Source organism: Misgurnus anguillicaudatus, chromosome 9, assembly GCF_027580225.2.
Source record: "Misgurnus anguillicaudatus chromosome 9, ASM2758022v2, whole genome shotgun sequence".
Classification (NCBI taxonomy): domain Eukaryota; kingdom Metazoa; phylum Chordata; class Actinopteri; order Cypriniformes; family Cobitidae; genus Misgurnus; species Misgurnus anguillicaudatus.
The window spans coordinates 33355303-33375231 of record NC_073345.2 but is presented as its reverse complement, the minus strand read 5'-3'; the positions used below and the strand labels follow the sequence as shown (position 1 = coordinate 33375231).

At 37.0% G+C, this 19929-nt stretch overlaps 1 protein-coding gene across 1 annotated transcript in view; it reads right to left on the bottom strand.

The window, feature by feature from the left end:
* Positions 1 to 19929, bottom strand: part of LOC129423207 (synaptic vesicle glycoprotein 2C) — an 82997-nt gene that overhangs the window by 56216 nt on the left and 6852 nt on the right. The window contains exon 3 of the mRNA XM_073871532.1: positions 11925 to 12006. The gene's annotated coding sequence lies outside the window, so the exon portion shown is untranslated. The remainder of the gene's footprint in view (positions 1 to 11924; positions 12007 to 19929) is intronic.

Here is a 19929-nt window from a genome sequence, read left to right as displayed (position 1 = left end):
TTAATGACATTTTAATGACTGTAGTTGAGGTCAAAAAAAATATCCATGATGTTGTTGTAAAACTATATGAGAGAGTATTAACACTTAATTACATTTTAATGACAAATTCAATTTGTATCACTGGTAAAAGGTGCTCAGTTATGTTTGTCTAGGTAATGTCAAGTTGTCATAACAAAGACATCTCAAACAATGTCATCTTTCCATTAAAAATGACATAACTAAGGACAGTTGTCATAAACGTGCATAAAATCTCATTCATGTTCATGACACAGGTAATGTCATGATTATGAATGTGTTATGTCAGTCTTATGAACACCCCTTCAAGTAGTGTTACAGAAAAATGTATTTGCTTTTACCTCTTCTTCCAAATGCTAAAGAGGTCAACTTTAAATTTTTAAAATGAAATGTATCCAACAAATGAATTTCTAAGATTAAGATTTTATTTTGATGTGAATAACTTTTGTGCAACAAATATTGAAAATTTAGATCATGCTTTTTTCTTTGTGAAATGATACAGCCCTTTTGGGGAGATATTCAGAGTTGGTTAGATGTTCAAAGGGGCGGTTTCTCGAACAAGGCTTATCCTAGTCCCAGACTTAAATGAATGTTTGAGCTGCCTTTATTTAAAAACACCTTGTACTGACAGATCTTAAAATATTTCAGCGCCATTGTCTCTAGATTCACACCAGTGTTGTTTTTGTAATGTTTGTTTGTAAAAACAAAAGTCCTAATATAACTAAGACCTAGTCCTGGACTAACCCTGTCCGGGGAACCGCCCCAAAGGGATTATACTCCCACCCCTCACAATACAGCTAATTAAATTTGGTATCTTTTTGGAAAAAAGGATTTTAAAGTTTCTTGATCTGTCTTGCAAAGTTTTTGTATTCATAGATGATTTAGTCAAAGCCAAACTTTAAATACAGGTTAAACTTTGAGTTTGTGCTCGTATTTTGTAATTTCCAATTACTGTATGCTCAACCAAAGGCTGATCAATACTTATATATTCATTGTTGTAATAATATGCCTTGATTGATTGTAAAGTTGAAGTAATTCATAAATAAATAAATAAATAATAAGAGAGATGAAGCCCAAAGGTCAATAGAAAGACCCAGATATACATCATGTTGACAAACCTGCACTCCAGCTACATGTGCTGCTATACATAAAGTCAACAAAATCAGCCTTTATGAACAAAACACGGTTAATTTCTTGCTATTACCAGAATAAGAAGAAATGTGTCTCTTGATTAAATCTGATATTCACAGTTTTGTCACTGGATAAATGTCATCAGCTTTACTCTCATAAGCTTTTCTTTGATCATCAATAGAAATTCAATCAATAATCATTAATGAATAAAGAACCGACATATGGATGAATAATTTTTGCAGTGAATCTTTGAAGCTCTCCAGGTTTTCGATGGGAATTCCCAGAATCTGCCTTTAGATTTCAACTCATGGGAAATTCTGCGGATTCGCTTCATTCAAGGCCGAGAAGCCCGGCATAATACTAAACTGCCCTGTGTGAATTATTCAAAGGAAGAATTTAAGTCTCTTTCATCATCTGAGTTTCCGACAGCGAGCGCGGTCGTGCCGCCGGCTGTGTGTGTGTGCGTATAAAAGAGGTTTGTGAGACACGCCGATTATTTCTGAAAGGGAAACACAGAAAATGAAACATAAATGTGGGCGCTGGAAAAGCCTCCGAGCCGCCAATAACATCCTGTATCCGCAGCAGTGTTGAGTAAGTTATTCAAAAAAGTAAGTTCCTAATTACATCTTCAGTCATGTAATTGCATTACTGTACAAATTACTCTCTACAAAAAGTATTTAATTACTTATTTTTAATTACTTTCTTAATCCTATTTAGTAAATGATACAAAGATAGGCTTGAAGCGGCTGGAATAAATTATATAAAAGTACATCAATTATTCTGGTAACACTTTTTAAGGTCCTGATGCCTCAATATAGTCCTAATTACTGCTTATTAATGCTTAAAGCAGTTGTTAAGTGTAATAATTAGTAGGAACTGTGTAGGATTAAGGATGTAGAATAAGGTTTTGCAGAATCGGGCAATGCTGTGGCAACCTGTTGGTCACGTGACGGGTGTGACAAAACACGCAGACAAAAGCGAATGGTTGTCTAATTTAAATGTTGTTAGAAATGGAAGCTCTTAGGAACGATTTCATTGGATGCACGTGCGGTGACGCGATTACGCTTAAGTTTACTTCAGGTTTTTGTTTGTTTAATGGTCTGACTAGTTGCTAAATTGAACTCTTGAACAAATACCTTGTCGAAAATAACGATTGTTTGGTCTCCTATGTAATGTGTTGTTTATTTTTCTTGTTAAACAGGGATGCACCGAATATTCAGCCACCTAAAAGACTTTTATCACCGAAACAATATGACCGAAATGTTGTGATGATGCAAACAAAAACCGCGACCTGCACATGCTTGTCTGAAGCAACATATCTGCGGTGGGGACGTATTTAACCACAAAATGGCGCTAAAGTGAGCAGCTTTTTGATCTTTTCCGTGACACTGTCACAAATTTCTATGTTTTTTCGTGATCGTATCACGAATTTCTGTTTACGTGTCTTGTCGCGTATTGGTTACTCAACTGTTTTGTCCTATTTTCTTACCATTGTCACTTCAGTTTAGGGTTAGAATTACATAAAATTACATCCTTAACCAAACCCAACTCTAACCCTAACGCCAGGCGACAATGGTTTAAAAATCAGAAAAAATGTATCAACCAATATTAAAGTGACATCCTAACGCAAACACCAAATCTAACCCTAAACCGAAGCAAAAATTTGTAACCAACACGTGACAGTGACACGCAAACAGAAACTCGCGACACGATCACGAAAAAACACGGAAATTCGTGACAATATCACGAAAAAAGAATCAAAAAGCCACGTGACTATATCACGAAATTTCATGAGACTGGGTAGCCATTAACATAAATTTGGCGAATAAGGCAATGAAAAACAATGTAACCCTTTTATGTGGAGCAACTGTTTATGCTGCGCCATTTGGTATTCGCCCTCCGTCTCTGTGTGCGTGCGTGTTTAAGTGCACTCAGTAGTGCATACACGGAGAGACGCGTTTCAAAAAGCAAGCGAACAATCTTTCTGTTCTTGACCGGACACATACAAACAAAATGATCTCCACAGTATTCTTTTTCTAATAAAAACATTTGTTTATATCTTAAGTGTATGTATAGATTACAGTCAGAAACCAGTCCGTGCTTATTTGGTCTTAAAGAGACAGTAACCTCAATTAACATACTTAACTCTTTAGCCGCCATTGACGAGATAACTCGTCAATTAAGAGAAAACGCTTCCCCGCCAATGACGAGATTTTCCGTCTTTCCGCAATACCGCTATTATCCACCAGGTGGCGCACTTCCGGAACTTTTTAAACCCGGAAGTATTGCCCTCTGGCAAGCTGCTGCATGTCCGTGTCTGTTTTAAAGATCGCTCTGAATGGGATCTCTATGAAAAGTCCGTCACAAAAATGGAATTATCTCTGCTTTTTGCTCAAAATGTGGTGTTTTTGCAGAAACCTACCCAAATTCAAAAACTGATTACAAAAGAACCACTGAAGGTAGGAAGAAACGGTTTATATATTCAAAGAAGAACATTTTCTGGAAGGCATTAAACTTTGGTGAAAATCATGAAAAACGCTGGCGCTGGCTGGCAACTTTTTTAAAAAACGCTGGCGGTGAAAGAGTTAAGTCTGTGTCATTAATGTTAATCAAACAACCCAAGACAAAGAGAAAATCACTTCTGTAGCTCTAAAATAATAATTATATTTAATTATACAATAAAGAAGTGTTTGATTCATTTAATTCGATTTCTGTACATAATGCTATTTCAGACCTTACTTAAAGGCTCTCTAAGCGAATAATGTGCGACGGCACTTCCTGTTGATGTTTGAACTGTTTTCAAACAAACGGAGCGTAGCTAACGCCTCCCCCTCCCTCTCCCGTCCGTGCTTTCATGAACGCGCCCAACCCCCACCCCCAAATCCTTCTGGTCATTTATTGGCTGGAACACTTTGTTATGTTTTGTTGTGCTAGGTTTGGCCACTATGTTGATATTGCCGTTTGTCGAGCCTGAGCTGTCTACAGAGATCGCGTTTTTTACAGTTTGATCAGCGGACAGGCAGCAAGCAGATAGTGAGGAGATGTTTGCTGTATGTAACAAAAAATGTTTTATGGTTTAAAACGCGTCAATTCGCTTAGAGCGCCTTTAAAGGTGCAGTGTGTCAATTTTAACAGCATCTAGTGGTGAGGTTGCGAATTGCAACCAACTGCTCAGTCCACTGCTCACCCCTCGCTTTTGAAACGCATAGAGAAGCTACAGTAGCTGTCGTCGGAGACAACTTAGTAAAAAAAGTTTTTCCGTTAAGGGCTTCTGTAGAAACATTGTGGCACAAAATGGCGACTTCCACGTACACCCTCGATGTATGTACATAAAAACGTCTCATTCTAAGGTAATAAAAACATAACGGTTCATTATAAAAAAGCCTTTATACACCCCTGGTAATATTGTTTTGTATATTATTTTGGATTTCTGTCAAGAGATCCTTTTAAAAATTACACACTGCACCTTTAATGTGCAACTTTGTTCTTTTTTATAAATGTTTGCAATTTCTTTATTTGTTATTAGATTTTCCCACCCCTTTTTTGATGATCCGAAAAAAATTCTGATCCGCGTCTCAAAAACTGTAATGTGATCCGAACCGTAAGTTTTGTGATCCGTCACACCCCCAGTAAAGTTGATACACATTGATAGCCATAAATGCAATGGTACTAATTGCCATAATAATTTCTTTCGGTGTTTCTGCCTTTTCTCGTTTTCGGCCAAGAATTTTCTTTTCGGTTCATCCCTAAAATAAAATACTTTAAAAGGACTAATTATTCTTAGTGGAGTTTACTGGAAGTTACGTGTGTTCCACGAAAGCCGCTTGTTTATGTTGTTACCAAATGATACCCTTTCAAAAAGTACATTGTTACCAAATATATACATATCTGTAACTAAATGGTACATATTAGGACATTTTAAAGGGTACTGCCCCAGAAACAGCTTGGGAACATTTTCAAGCTGGATGTAATCCACATGACACTGTTTTTGGGTCAGGGACACACACATACACACCTGGCACAGGTGCGGTGTGCTAGGCTGCTGTGTGTTTGCTCATTTCAGGCGTGGCTCTGTCAATATAACATGAGCTCTGATGAACAATGAGGAACGTTACGCGTGGACTCATCCTCACGGCCGCTGTGCGTTTGTGCTGGCGCTGCATCGCAGACGTGGGAGGAGAAACGGGAAGATAAATGAAGAAAACGTGTGATAGAGAAAGCTGTGGAGGCGAACGGCTCCGTCAGGACTCTCGCTGTCATCTCACATTACCTGCTTTGATAATAAATGACTGCTGACATTGATGTTAATTGGCTTTATTCTCTACTAAGCCTGTGTGTGCGTGCATGCATGAAAAACTCATTTCTGACACTCTCCTCTTTAGAAAGAAAGAAAAGTACACTTTGGATAGTAGTCGAGCTGGTTCACGATTACTCTACATTTGAAGTATTAAACTTTATCAAACGTCGAATGGGCAAAACCTGACAACCAAACACCATGGCAACCACAAAAATCCTCACATCTCATATCAGTCCCATCATCTATTTTAACAGGCAAACATCTGATCGCTTACGATTCACCTAAATGAAGCCTGCTACCTATCCGTCCATGTGTATCATCATGTGGCCACGTGGCTGCTCTATTTTCCATCTATTGCATTTAATGAACAATTGTATTCTGAACATATTTCTTCATGTAACCTTGTTTGGACGCTGATGTGCACGTGAAGCGGCGTACCGTGTTAAGCTCTAATAACCAGCCGTAATGTGTCATTAAATTGTTTAAGCACCCACACACATGGAAACCCCACACTGCAGCATCTGATTGGCTGTCTGGGGTCACATGACGGATTTTGACTGTGAGTCGTGAGTGGAAGAGGGAAACCCACCCTGAAGGGTCTGCAGCAGCAGCTGTGTGTGTCTGTGTGTGTCACGCCTCATCTTTACTCTACACAATTGCTGCTTTAACAACACATTTACAGAGTAATGGGCTCTCAGCGGTTGCCAACAACACACACATTCAATCCTGTTGATAAACCGTTGTAATATTTTTCCTCCAGTCATTTTCTTCACGTGTTCAGAAGCAAACTTTTGCATCTCTAACAGGGCTTATCAAGTGAAAAGAGAGATTTTGATCATCTTAAAGGATTAGTCAATTTTCTTAAAAATAAATAAATAAATCCGGATAATTTACTCACTACCATGTCATCCAAAATGTTGATGTCTTTTTTGTTCAGTAGAAAAAAAATTATGTTTTTTGAGGAAAACATTCCAGGATTTTTCGCATTTTAATGGACTTTAATGGACACCAACACTTAACAGTTTTAATGCAGTTTAAAATTGCAGTTTCAAAGTACTCTAAACAATCCCAAACGAGGCAAAGCGATTGTTGTTTTTGACAAGAAAAATTCAAAATATGCACTTTTAAACCACAACTTCTTGTCTATCTCTGGTCCTGTGACGCGCCAGCGCGACCTCACGCAATACGTCATCACACCGAAAGGTCACAGATGACGTATGCGAAACTACGCCCCAGTGTTTACAAATGTGAAGAAAAAGGAACGTTCCGACGTTGTTGTATGTGGAATGATACTAATTAATGTCTTTGTGTCAATTTATTGTTTAAAATGGTCCGGAAATGTGCGTTTCATATATGTAACACGTGAACTTTCCACGGCATTACGCAATTACGTGAGGTCGCGCTGGCGTGTCACAGGACCAGAGATAGATGAGAAGATGTGGTTTAAAAGTGCATATTTTTATTTGTATTGTCAAAAATGACCCTTGTGCCTCGTTTGGGATCGTTTAGAGTCCTTTGAAACTCAGTTGAAAGTGCAATTTTAAACTGTTATGTGTTGAGGTCCATTAATGTCCATTAAAATGAGAAAAATCCTGGAATGTTTTCCTCAAAAAACATAATTTCTTCTCGACTGAACAAAAAAAGACAACAACATTTTGGATGACATGGTGGTGAGTAAATTATATGGATTTTGTTTTTAAGAAAATGGACTAATCCCTAATGTCATGTCGTAACTTTGGTTTGAAATATTTGGGAATACAAAAAAAGCAGGATTTTTACTGTGGTCTTTTCACACAATGGCTATGTTTACATGCACAAAATTTTGTCAATCCGACTGAATTCAATCTGATTGCAGGTTACAACAATACATTACATGAACCCTGAACATTGCAATCTGATTAAAATGTTTGTTTAGATGTACATTTATATAATCCGAACCAAACAGGGTTGCCAGACCCGTGTATCAAAACCATTCCAATGGACATTCAAAACTAGCCCAAAAGCATCCTAATGACTATTCAAAGCCCAAATACCAATAACTAATCAACCAAATCCTTTCATCTTTAATCCGCAGAAAAAACAAAAACCTGCAGAGATAGCCCAAAAATCTGAAATCGAAAAAGCAGAGGACTTGGCAACGCCACCCAGTGCACAGCATCTCTCGTCGAATTTACGCTTTATCTCTGGATAAATGTACAAAGTTGAGTTGGAGAAAGTTGTTCTTAAGAAGTTTTCAGATGTAGGCAATAAAAACCCAATTTTTAAAAGGCACGACTCTATTTTATTGCTTTATGTAATGTTATAAAAGTACACATGAACACTGCAGAATGTGCCATAATAACACGTGTTGCCATTGCCTTGCTATTGCCTTGTAAGAATCGTGCTACGTAAATATGTAACCCAGTCTCACGGTAAGTCGTGTTATAGTAACGAAAATTTTGATTCATTTATTCGTGTTTGATGACACAAATTTCCACAGTTTTTTGTGTCCTTGGAGACGAATGTCTTTTTCGTCCTTCCCAGCACGAATTTCTATCAATGGCTGTTCGTGTCTGTGGCATGACTTTCTTTATTGTGTCATTTTATATTTTGTTTTCCCATCGTTGTTTTCTATTTTTTGAACATTGTCGCTTGGGGTTTGGGTTAGAATCACTTTCTGCGACTTCCTAACCCAAACCCCAACTCCAGGCGAGAATAGTTTTAAAAGCGGACGAAAAACATGTAGAAACAAATGCATAAAATAACATCCTAACGCAAACCCAGAATCTAACCCTAACCCCAAGCGCCAATGATTTAAAAAAACGAAAGAACGATGAGAAAACAAAATATAAAATGACATGATAAAGAAAGTCGTGCCACAGATACGAACAGCCATTGATAGAAATTCGTGCTGGGAAGGACGAAAAAGAAATTAGTCTCCAGAGACATAAAAAACAGTGGAAATTTGTGTCATCAAACACGAATAAATTAATAAAAATTTCCGTTACTATAACACGACTTGCTGTAAGACTGTGTTGAAATATGAGGTAAATATAAGACGTGAGCTTGAGCACAAATGTTCTGTGAAATGTATTTTTGCATCCGATTGAGAAAAAACTACGATTCACGTGTTTACATGCGTACTTTTCTCCTGCTGATCGGATCACAGATCGGACTGCACCACCTCGTTCGAACTTTGCATCCGATCAACCTCAATCGTATTGATTAAGGTGTTTACATGGAGGCTTTTCAATCCGATTGAGCCATCAATACAATTACAATCTAATTATTTGGTTGCATGTAAACGTACTGAATGAAATTGGACAATGACCCAAATTCACCCAAAAATAAAAAAGCATGCAGTTTTGGTCACATATCTGTTCATTTAAACAGTTTTTAATGTAAAAAGCACACAGCAGTTTTTGGTTCGCATGACTCGGACTGATTCACAGATAAATATATAGTTTGAATCCACTGTAAGTCAATGTGAATATGTAGGCGTCTGCAGATTTGAAAACCAATTCATCAGTCTGATACTGAGTAAATGAATCATCATCAATCAAAGAGAGAGAAAAAAACAGAGAGTGAAAGAGAGGAAAAGTGAGAGACTTAAAGCATTTGTTTAAAGCAAGAATGATGATATAAAATTCACACTAGCTGGAAGATCTCACCTAGGCATTATATTGACCGGTTTACTGAATTTATTTAAAATATAATTTGTTATTAAAACTGTCAAAGCCAAAACGTTCACAGGTTTTAAATGAAGGTACAGCAAACGAAGCTGCTGGGCTGAGGGTTTGACTCCTGTGTTTTTGGCTGACAGACAGATCCAGTGTGGGTGGACATATGTTTCATCATGTTTTCATCGCCTGAATTTAAAGCTGCATTTGGATGAAAGCGTCCTGGAAAATGTGCATTCATAACACCATACAAACATTTGTTCAGAGAGATTGAAAAAAGAAGTTAAGGAGACCTCTTGTTATGAAGAACTGTAGAACTTTTCCTAAATGGATTCGAGATTTGTTCATTAAGCGTCAAGTTAAAGCAGTAGTTCATAAACAAAATACAATTGTGTTATTTGTAGGTGCCTTTAACTCTTTCACTGCCAATGACGAGTTAACTCGTCAATTAAGAGAAAACCCTTTCCTGCCAATGACGAGTTTTTTCCGGCAATCCGTATTTCCGCAATTATCCACTAGGTGGCGCTCTTACTCGACTTATAAAACCAGAAGCAACCCTTTATGCTGCGTTTACAAAAATTCTGAACTTCGGCGGATTTCCGTGCCGCGTTAACCAATCAGGACCTTGCTGTAGTAGTGACGTGATAACAGGAAGCGAGCGGAGTGACGGAGTATCCGCGAAGTCACAGAAGCCCCTCCCATGACGTGGATTTCCGCGTGAATTTCTCGAATGACTAGAATTTCATGCACGGATGAAGCGAGTGAACTCAAATGTTCAAGCGGCAAACTAGACGCGGTAGATGCGGCTGGTGTGAACGCACTATTAGGGCAAACAGTTCAAACTCTGTGTATGTTTTGATCATTGCTCTGAATCTCATCTCTATCAAAAGTCTTTCACAAAAACGCAATTATCTCAGCTTTTTGCTCAAAATTTGCTATTTTTAAAGAAATCTACTTGTTCTCTAAAAAGAGAACAAATGAAGGTAGGATGAAATCTTTTTTTTTAAGACAGAGGGTCTGTTCGTTCATTTGATATATTGTATGTTTATACTGTATACAATCGTATGCAAAAATTTGAGCACCCCTGACAATTTCCAAAATACGTTCATCCAGAATTCAGACACTCATATATAGGAAGCGTCAAGAGGCTGTTGTTTCTGCTAAAGGAGGCTCTACTAAATATTGATGTGATTTTTTTTGTTGGGGTGCCCATATTTATGCACCTGTCTATTTTCATTTTGATGCATATTGCGCATTTTTTGTTAATCCAATAAACCTCATTTCACTACTGAAATATGACTGTGTCCTTCGGTTATTTGATAGATCAAAATGAAACTGCTGATCCAAACACCCAAATATTTATAAATGAAAATATTGGAAATTGTCAGGGGTGCCCAAACTTTTGCATACACCTGTATTTAAAGAGGAACATTTTCTGGAAGGCAACTTTTGTGAAAAACATAAAAAATGGAAAAAGAGTTAAAGGGCACCTACTATGCGAAATTCACATTTACAACCACCTACAACAAAAAAAAAATCCTTTCAAATCTTTCTTTGTTAACCCCTATAAAAGCATGCCATTTTAAACCTCTGGGTAATGTGAGGTCACACTGATAAAGCCCCGCCTACAGCCACTGACTGACAGCCCTGCATTACCATAGTTTCCCCCCTCAGCAAGTTGTACACTGTCTGCCATATCTAAATAATGGGATACTATTGTCTCAGACTGTATTCACAGGAATCAGATCTATTTTAACTGAAAGTGTTGTCTTTTTTGGCAGGGGAGTGAGGAGCTGTAGCTCATTTGCATTTAAAGGTAGAGATTAAAACAGGACATTTTTTGCTCTCACCCAAATAGGGTCATTTTGGACTGTATAATAAATGATATGTGGGGTATTTTGAGCTGAAACTTTGCAGACACATTTTAGGCACACCTAATGCAGGGTTCACACCAGACTTGGTAGAGGCGGCAAACGCGAGTGATTTACATGTTAAGTCCGCGCAAATTGAGCATTGCCACGGGAAACACGCAAGTTGAAAAATATGAACTTCGGCGGATTTCTGTGCCGTGTTAACAAATCAGGACCTTGCTGTAGTAGTGATGTGATTACAGGAAGCGAGTGGAGTCTCAGCGGAGTCGCAGAAGCCCCTCCCATCACGCAAATTTCCTTGTGAATGTCTCGAATGACTAGAATTTCACGAACGAATGAAGTGAGAATAGCGCGTTTTTGCCGCCTCCACCGCGGCTGGTGTGAATGCACCATTAGACTTACATTTTGTAAAAATGGCCATTTTAGGTGCCCTTTAATGGTGCCATATCTGTAAAATATATAAAGATATGTAAAAGATTGATATACTGGACAAAAACAATGTCCATGTCAGACAGTCAATATTGTGAAATGTTGTTATTCATTTATTATGAACAGGAGGAGGTGTGACGGTGACCTACTTGTTGTCAAATCTCTGCCGGAATCAGACACCCTGATCAATACGGCAACAGAACGGAAAACATCCTTAACAAACCTCCATTCATGTGAATAATGATCTGACTACAGAAACACACATATACTGTATGGATAACCAAAAAGTCATCGAAATTCTGGATGGTAATGTGGGTTGGATGCAAGTTTTGTAGGATGTGTTAATTTTTTACCCATTGGATTTTATTATTTTAACGCATTATGTGTCATTTCATGTTGATTTTTTTGTTCAAAAAAAATAAAAGGGACAGCACAAGATCACTTAAAACATCACAAAGTGCGTAATAACAAATCTCTACATTTTCTAAGAAACAGCTGTGTTTATTTTTCTCCACCTCTTACCTTACAGATGACCAAGTTGAGTTGAATGTGCATCCAAACTCAGATTTCTGTAATGGGGGATTTCAATTGAGGGCAAATGGAGCTGTAGGGAGAAAACCGAGAGAATGAGAAAACCTGAGCTGGAAAATGTTAGCAGATGTTTCAGTACAGCCTGTTTATGGCTTAAAGTATAATAGTGAGTGGTATAGCGCTGCTGGCCATACAGTGATGTCACAATGAACTAAAAATATATTTATAAAAAGAAAGTTCCCATGGCCAGGGCACACATCTGAAGTGCAAGCCTGTGTATGTATGTGTGTGTGTGTGTGTGTGTGTATGTGGTTTACCAAGAGAAGAGCTGAAGGCTAAAGTCACCAGGAGAAGAGTAAAAACTCTTCATATGATTCTCATAACGCCACTGTATGGCTTTCAGAGGAGCTGTAAAGCCCTACAGCAGCCGAGAGACACAATACAAGCACATAGCACTGTTTTCACAGGAGCAACGTTTTCAATCTCATGTTTTTTAACCATTTCACATTTTATTTGCTCTCCTCTCTTTTTTTTCCCATGTATTAACGTGTATTACTCAACCAGACACACACCCAAACCTGCACTCACAAAAACACACATACACAAACAAACAAACACATTCACAAAAAACACACAAACGTGCACAGGTTTTGGTTTAAATCATTCTTCTGATGCGAGCACACACACTCTATAATTCGAAGGCTGGCGCATAATTTGCATCACCTGCTGTACGTGCCGTTTTTGGGTATATCCTTTTAAATACATAAGCTGATGAAATGCAAACTTTGATCACCATGATGGTGGTGTGTTGAAACTAAAACTCAATTGTGCTGTAAACAGAGTTGGGTAGTAACGGATTACATTAAATCTGAATTACGTAAGATTCCAAAAATCAAGTACTTAAACTACATTTTAAAATACTCCTAATCAGACTAACGTAAATTTTTTATGGATTATATGATTGCATATTATTCACACTATGGCAATAAGATGTTCCCAATTTAGTAAATCTCATATTTTGTTTACATTTTTCATAATAAATGTACCTACCGCACTTAGGCTATCACATTCGTGATTGTTCGAGTTTTTCCGGGGAAGAGGGGGGTGTGGAATTGCACAGGAGAGAAGCAACGACGAGACAAAATGCAAAATGGAGCAGCGCTTATCGTTTGATCACTGTCTGGATGTATAGTTTCATTTTTAATGAAACTCGTGGTTTAAAGAAACACTTCAGTTTTATTTGTGAGGTGCAATTTTAGACCTAGCAGTGTTGTTGCAGTGAATTTCATGAAATTCAACATGTTGTTGCAGTGTTGCTGTTTATGTTTTTATTTACTTTAAGTATATGTTTTAAATTCATAAAGTTTGCTTTTGTTTTATTCAATGTGTTCAGTTGACACTAATAGCAAAGTAAATCAGCGTTGGTATTCTGAAATATTAACTGTCTGTACATTGCACTTTAAAAATGAGTTTTTAAGGCTCTTGTTGGTGAAAAAGAATTGAATATATTTTTCCCTCTTTATATATTTGAACTATATAAATAAGATTTGTCAAAAGTAATCTAAATGTAATCCAAAAGTAGTCAAATTACGTTACCAATGATGTGTTATCTAAGAGATTATATTACTGACTACAAATTTTGTCATGTAATTGGTAATTAGTAACGAATTACAATTCATAAGTAATCTACCCACACTGTAAAAAATGCTTTGCTGCCTTAAAATTTTTTGTTAAATCAACTCAGATTTACAAGTCATGTCAACAAAGATGAGTTGTCACAACTTATAAAATATAGTTGAGAAAAGTAAACTTAATTTTATAAGTTATAACTCACCTGTAGTTATAACAACTGATCTGTAGTCAAGATAAATAACAGTAAGTTGAAATGACTTGTAAATCCTAGTTGATTCAACAAAAATTTTAAGGCAGCAAAGTATTTTTTACAGTGCAGCTCTGGCTGTAAATTATTTTCTTTCTCTCTCTCTGCACTAAATGGCAGTGTCGTGGTTGGATAGTGCAGATTAAGGGTTGGTATTATCCCCTTTTGACATCACAAGGGGAGCCAAATTTCAATGAGCTATTTTTTCACATGCTTGCAGAGAATGGTTTACTAAAACTAAGTTACTGGGTTGATCTTTTTCACGTTTTCTAAGTTGATAGAAGCACTGGTGACCCAATTACAGCACTTAAACATGGAAAAGTCAGATTTTCATTATATTTCCCCTTTAAACTAAAAACAGTATATCAAATGAATCAACGTTAAAAATACACGTAACATACACAGAAAAATATTATTACAAAATTATAAACAAAACTTTTTTCTGCCAAATACACACTTTTAATTAATAACTGAAATTAATTAAATTTAAATGTTTATTTTAAAATATCCAGCCGTTACAGGCACGCAATGAATCTCAAGATAGCCTAGGCTGTGAAGGACCCATTCGTTCTATCCGAAGAAATAATTACGCATTTTTGAGGCTTCATTTAAAGCAGCCTTTGAATTGGGACAGCCTTACTAGCCTTCAGTTGCGCTGCTGGTCTTAGAATACGTAGAAGGTCGTAGCCTTCGAATTGGGACACAGCTTACGTTTGTTTGTTGTTTTCATGAGCATCAACAAGTGATGCTGTACTGAGGAGTAAGCATCTCCATGGCAACCAGACATACAGGTTTCTATTCTGATACTAAAAAGATGAAATGAAGATGCTAATAATGTGAATTCTGATAATGCTATTTCTGATCATCTACACACACATCACCTTCCTCAAACATACCACAGTCATGAGATTTAACACAAAAAATCTACTTCCCAGACGTTTATCCTGTTGTTGAAAAAGCCAAGAGCCTCCTCATCATCATTTGTGACCCTGGACCACAAAACCAGTCAAAAGGGTCATTTTTTTATTGAGATTTATACATCATCTGAAAAATTAAGCTTTCTGTTGATGTATGGTTTGTTAGGATAGGACAATATTTGGCCGAGATACAACTATTTGAAAATCTGGATCGAAGGTGCAAAAAATCAAAGTATTGAGAAAATTGCCTTTAAAGTTGTCCAAATGAAGTCCTTAGCAACACATATTACTAATGATAAATATTTTTTTTTATTTAAGCAAGGAAATGTACAAAATACCATCATGGGACATGATCTTTAAAGGCGGAGTCCATGATGTTTGAAAGCCAATGTTGATATTTGAAATCACCTAAACAAACACGCCCCTACCCCAATAGAATCTGGACCTTCTGTTGATAGACCCGCCCCACACATACGCAATCCGGCATTTTATTTGATTTGATTGGCTATAAGTGTGTTTTGGTAGACGGCCCGTCTAATTTTCCAAAGCGTTTTTCAAACATCGTGGACTCCGCCTTTAATTAATATCATAATGACGCAAACACGTCCCGCATATGTTCTGGGATCGCTCCGGGAAAGAGGACCTAGTAACATTCCCATAACATTCCCGGAAAGCCCTCAGTGGGAACAAGACGCAGACACAATGCTGTTAGGGGCGTGCCGTAGTGAGGACATGCGTGTCATCCCAACAAGAAGTTATAGTTTAGCTCTTTAAACCAGGGATTTAAACGCAGATTCACGACGAGAAATGTCTGCAAGCTGGACTGAAGCAGAGATCAGGGAGCTCGTCACTATCCGTGCTGAAGCTGAGATCATTCACCAGCATAACAGAACAGCACATCACGCGCTCATATCAGCTAATAATAAACAAAAATGCATGTGCATCATCGCAATAATTATCGTTCATTCAGCTTTTTAAAACGGGGTTTTAACTCATTCCACATCAGCCTTTTTTTTTAAAGTTGCTTGCCAGCATTTTTTGTGATTTTTACAAAAGTTACACAAAATTCCTCCCAGGAAATTTTTCTTCTATAAACATATATATCAAATGAAAGAACAGACCCTCTGCTTTCAAACAAACAAAACAAGAAAACAACGTTTCATTTTATCTTCATTTGTTTCATTTCTATAACCCAGTGCTTCTCAATTATTTTCTGTCACGCCCCCCCCTAGGAAGAAGTAAACATTTCGCGCGCCCCCCCAACTCTCCGCTGCGACTGTAAATAGTATAATTTGTCTATAAAATGACACATCTGCAAAGCATTGTATCCTTATTAACATTAAAGAAAACACAAAAAAGAAATATCAATCAACTTACAACAAAGAATAACTTTATTAACATTGTTTTTTAGTTTTAAAAGACTTAAAATGCATCAATTTGCCTGAAATAAAAAAATCAATCCTTATTTATAGTATATTTTTGACCATTTAATACTGAAAAATGTAATTAAATATAATCAATAAATAATAATAAAAAACGCAAGCGGCTTATCAGCGTGTTTGGGGTGTAATGTCTTTAAGTGAAGGTGCAAAAAAATCACTTCCTGAAAAAGTATTTTCCCCGGGGTCTCTCGCGCCCCCCCGGTGTTGCTTCGAGCCCCCCCTGGGGGTCCCGCCCCACTATTTGAGAAGCACTGCTATAACCTCTCTGTGGTTTCTTCAAAAATACAAAATGTTGAGCAAAAAGCTAAAATAATTGCATTTTTGTAAAATAAAAATGGTTAGAGATCAGACTCAGAACGATTATCGAGATTACAATGTTGTTAAATTAGTTTTTGCTTCAGTTTTTTTATAAATTGGCCATCTAGTGGATAATGGCGAAATTACAGATTACCATAAAAACTCGTATTGACGAGATAACTCATCAATAGCATGGGAAAAGTAAAACGCACATTAACAATCAATCACAATGAGAAATGTCTGCAAACTGGAATAAAGCAGAGATCAGGGAGCTCGTCAAATATTCACTCTAAAGCTGAGATCATTCACCGGCATACTAAAACGGCACGCCACACGCTCCTTATGATCTTATAAAAAACAAAAAATGCATGCGAGTGGTTTTCGGAGAGATAAATAACGGAAATAAGTTAACAAACTTCAGACGCCGCGGAGAAAAAAAAACGAACAAGTGCAGGACTTTAAATACATCACGTGTCTTTACGGAACGCACGCACAGATTCCAGAAAATCATTGAAGGTGTGAATGAACCAAAAATGAAACGATCCCAGACAAATCCCGGATGCATTCTCCGTACTGTCTGTGTGAAAAGGGCTAGACAGTTTCTGAACGAAGGACATTGTCGTTCTAAAGATATGTCTATATTTTTGTCAGTTTTGGAGAAAAAACTTAATTAGCAAGCTCTTGTTATTCTTCAACTTTTAGATCTATATTAGCATATAGATGGTCTCAATGGTGAGGTCATTAAATGAAGATTTTATGACCATTAGTAGATTTACAACTGACAGGGCATAAAGATTTCATTGTATTAATATGTATACGGTTAACAACTAAGACACTAAATGTCTTTAGGGAGCTGAAACTAAGGGTCAAGAGATGTAAAGTGTTTTAAATGATTTTTGGGAGTTTGACCCAGTCTCAGGTCAAGCAAGCATCTATAATAAAGCGTTTGAAACAGACCTCCACACACACATGCTTACATCATACTGTAGATGATCAAATTCAGTGGTTTCACCGCACGGCCCTCTCCAGGGGTCTGTGAACTGTCCACATGCATTAAGAGAACCACATCATGAGTAAAGTAAACAGCATTCTCTATAGTCCTGAAGAAAGATGAGCGGATATTCATCAGTGTTACAATGTCTGTGTGTTTACAAAGTGACCACTATGATGTATATTCATGCTGTTGAGGATTATTTCTGTTGCTCTTTTGTGTGTGTGTTCATGTAGATCGTGTTTATTTAGTGTATTTGCTCTCTGTATGTGTGTGTGTGTGTTTATATTTAAATGTCAAAACAAGGTTAGGCTTTCTCTTATCAAAACGTACTGCAGTGATGATAGATGATACTAAATGATACTGTACTTATTCACCAAGGTTAAAGATAATAAAAGAAATCTTAGAAAACTTGATAAATACCACATTGCTTTTAAAAAAAACTTTTTGTTATATGTGACCCGTGCTGACAAAATGAGCCTGAATGAGCAAAATTGTAAAAATGAGTTATTAATATATAAACATTCTCTATTGAAAAAACTTAAACGACGTATGATTTGTTGGAATCTGAAAGACAATTACAGAGCTACATGTGTTTGAAGTTGATCGAGTCAGCAAAGTAAAGATTTTTGAAGGTTCAAAAGTAAAAAAATGTATCCATACCTTAAACTCACTGGTAAAACCAATAGATTTAGCACACACGTCAAAAACAATACCTATATGAAAATATGTGTTAATTTTTTTATTTCTTTTATTGTTTGATTGACATCTAGACAGAAAGCTTTAAGATCTACTTTAATACAGGATCTAATATAATCAGATATTTTCCTCAACAGTTAACCAAAAATTCACTTAAAGGTGCAGTGTGTAATTTTAGAAGGATCTATTGACAGAAATGCAAAATAATATACAAAACTATAGTATCAGTGGTGAATAAAGACCTTTCATAATGAAACGTTACGTGTTTATTACCTTAGAATGAGACGTTGTATCGACATATACAGAGGGTCCCCTTACATGGAAGTCGCCATTTTGTGCCTCCATGTTTCTACAGAAACCCTTAATGGACAAACTTTTTTTTACTACGTTGTCTCCGATGACATGTTTGTCCGGTGGCGGCTACCGTAGCTTCTCTATGTGATTAAAAAACGAGGGGTAAGCAGTGGACTGAGTCATTGGTTGCAATTCACCAGCACCACACCACTAGATGGCGCTAACATTTACACACTGCACCTTTAAGACATAACAGATTATATCTGCATGAATTCTTGTCAAAACAGATATTTTAAAATTAATTAAACTAAGTAATTCTGTGTAAATGTGTATATATCAGGGTAGCGTGTTTGTACATCTGTGTGCATGCTTCAGATCTGTCAGTCAGCATGAGGAAGATCGTTTTCATGTCTTTTTGTCTTAAAAAACTCTTTTAACATCAAGCAAATCCTGCACTGTATTTTCTAATTCCTGCATGTTTTAAAACCAAAACCAAAATGTCAGACCTGCATGTGGAAGGACAAGCATCTTAGTATAGACCCCTTCAAGGTTTGTAAACATTGAATGACTATCGGGTGCGCGCGCAGCACGGGGTCGAACTGTTCATACCATTTAGGCTTTATAATTTAATCTAACAGTGCTGAAAAATGATGACTTACCTCAAATGAAGTGAGCACTACAAACACAAGCCTCTTTGATCTTTGCATTGTCCCAGTCTGCACGTTAATTGCTTGCAGACGCAGATGTTGTATTTTTTTGTTTTTGAGATTCTGCATGACTCGCGAAAACTTAACGGAAGACCTGGTGCGATTTTCACAGTCCACGACGTAAGTACGCATTTTTGACGATACCGAATAATACGCAACTGAATCTGCTGTAATGACTTTTCTGACCCCGACATGCGCAGTGGGAACAGCCTGTGACGTGAACCGTGAAGGGGTCTATAGGTTAAGCATTTACAAAGAAAACTTACAAATAAAGATCATTTTAGATGTTTAATGACTATTTAGGGCATTGGAATCGCTAGATGAGGACATAAAGAAACACTCCACTTTTTTTAAAAAAATAGGCTAATTTTCGAGCTCTTCATTTGATTTTTACCTTTTTGGAATCTATTTAGCTGATCTCCGGGTCTGGCGCTACTACTTTTAGCATAGCTTAGCATAATCCATTGAATCTGATTAGACCATTAGCATCATGCTCAAAAATAATCAAAAGTTTCAATATTTTTCTCATTCCGTCGTAATAATTAAGGACTTTGCTACCGTACAATGAGTGCAGCAGGCGCAATGATATTACACAGTAGAGCCCGACCGATATGCGTTTTTTCGGGCCGATGCCGATACAGATATTAGAAAGTAAAAAAAGACCGATAACGATATATCGGCCGATATTCTTTATGTGTATATTATAGTTCAGTATATACTACAGTATATTATACTAAAGTACTGTACATAGAATACACTATATACTTTAA